Here is a 2,355-nt window from a genome sequence, read left to right as displayed (position 1 = left end):
CCTGCAGACACCAGGCACACACACACACACACACACACACACACACACACACAGAGTGTCCTAAGTGATATAAACCCATCCTTTGCAGATATAGCTCAGGCATGAGGCAAGACGCCTTCCCACCTCACCCCCAGGTCTTTCCAGATGTTCATCGCACATGTTTCCGGGTCACCCCATGTGTCTTTCATCTTTGCAGAGGTCAAGATGCACTATGATAAAGATTTAGGATGGCTCTCTCTCTCTCTCTCTCTCTCTCTCTCTCTCTCTCTCCATTATTCTTAGCAGGCTCTGAAATCTCACCCACCAGGCATCATTGAGTCCTCCCAGGGACACACAAGTGGTGTGAGCATCATTAGCGTTTTACGGAAGGTCCAGTTTTCTGATTCTGTTAAAATCTCTAGACCCTAAAGCAAAATCCGAAAGGGGTATGTTGCCCCGAAATTTCCAGGTGGCCCGGCCCAACCCCTCTGTCTCAGGTCCTCACTCATGAAGGTTAATCGACAGGAGAAAACCAAACTGATCATTTGGGCCAATGGCCATGGTCTTGGGCTTGTTTCATTTTGGGGACACAGCCTCTCACGCCTACTAAAACACTGATATTCACAGGGGGAAGGGATGTCAATAATACCCAACCCCCTTCATTTCAGAGACAAGGAAGTTGACCCTTTGCCACGCTGAGTGTCACATGGGATGAGTTAGAACCAGGGTCCTTCAACATTCAAGATGTGTCAAGTTTTCCTGAATCAATCTCTTAGGTCAATGAACTCTAGTGGGATATCTTTGGATTTCCAATCAGCCAACTATCCATTCATTTATTCCTCTATGCTCAATATATCCTCCATCATTTATCTATATCTATTATCTATCTACCTATCATCTATCTATCTATCTATCTATCTATCTATCTATCTATCTATCTATCTATATCTATCATCTACTTGTCCATCCATCATCTACATATCTATCCATCATGTATCATCTATCTTCTCTTTATCATTTCTCAATCTTTGTGACTATAATTTATATCTATCATCTATCTATCTATCTATCTATCTATCCATCCATCCATCCATCTATCTATCATCTCTCCTTCCACTCATGTAGCCATCCATTCACCACTCTCTCATCTATCTATCATCTATCCACCCACCCACACAACTAATCTATCCATTCACTTGACCATTATATCTACTATCTATCTATCTATCTATCTATCTATCTATCTATCTATCTATCCATCTATCATCTATCCACCCACCCACACAACTAATCTATCCATTCACTTAACCATAATATCTACTATCTATCTATCTATCTATCTATCTATCTATCTATCTATCTATCATCTATCCACCCACCCACACAACTAATCTATCCATTCACTTAACCATAATATCTACTATCTATCTATCTATCTATCTATCTATCTATCTATCTATCTATCATCTATCCACCCACCCACACAACTAATCTATCCATTCACTTAACCATAATATCTACTTTATTATTTCATCATATCTTCCTATCCATCCATCTACCCATCCACTCATCATCGATATTTCTATTCACCTGCTATCTCTATGCTGTCTTTATTATTTATCTATATCTGTGGCTATAATTAACATTATCTGTTTATCTATCTGTTTATTGATATGTCCATCGATCAATCTATCCACCCATCCAAATCATCATCATCTATCCCTCCACTCACTTTGTCATCCATTCACCAAGCTCTGTCTGTCTGTCTATCTACCCACCCACACAATTCTTCCATCCACTTATTAATCCATCATATCTGTCTATCCATCCATCTACCCATCCACTCATCATCGATATTTCTATTCACCTGCTATCTCTATGCTGTCTTTATTATTTATCTATATCTGTGGCTATAATTAACATCTCTGTTTATCTATCTATCTGTTTATTGATATGCCCATCGATCAATCAATCTATCCACCCATCCACAAATACATAAATATATCTACCACTCATCTATCATCTATCTCTCTATCTATGTATCTGTCTAATCTATCTATCATCACTTTTCTCTCTATATATCCATTCATTCATCCACCCGCTCATCCATCTACCTTCTAGCATATCTTTCTCACTATCTATTATCTACCTACCTACCTACCTAGCTATCCATCATCTATACTCTACCTTGGCTCTATCATGCACCTATATTGTGACTATTTCTCTTTCTCTCTGTGAATGAGAAACCAAATTTTCAGGCAAATACCTGCAAACTACGGAAGAACAAAAAGTCAGTCCATCCTGAACTTGGATGTTGAAGGGAAAGAAAAATATGTGCTACTCCATTTTGTGCGCTGGCTTAGTGTCAAATGAAAA

General features: G+C 38.9%; 1 protein-coding gene across 1 annotated transcript in view; it reads left to right on the top strand.

Annotated features, from left to right (window-relative positions):
- Positions 1–2,355, top strand: part of LOC102757873 (arylsulfatase H) — a 43,283-nt gene that overhangs the window by 40,402 nt on the left and 526 nt on the right. The gene's annotated exons all lie outside the window — the stretch shown is intronic.

This window comes from Myotis davidii, unplaced genomic scaffold (assembly GCF_000327345.1).
Source record: "Myotis davidii unplaced genomic scaffold, ASM32734v1 scaffold434, whole genome shotgun sequence".
In the NCBI taxonomy this organism is placed as follows: Eukaryota; Metazoa; Chordata; class Mammalia; order Chiroptera; family Vespertilionidae; genus Myotis; species Myotis davidii.
The sequence above is the reverse complement of the archived record's forward strand: the minus strand, read 5'-3'. Positions and strand labels throughout refer to the sequence as shown.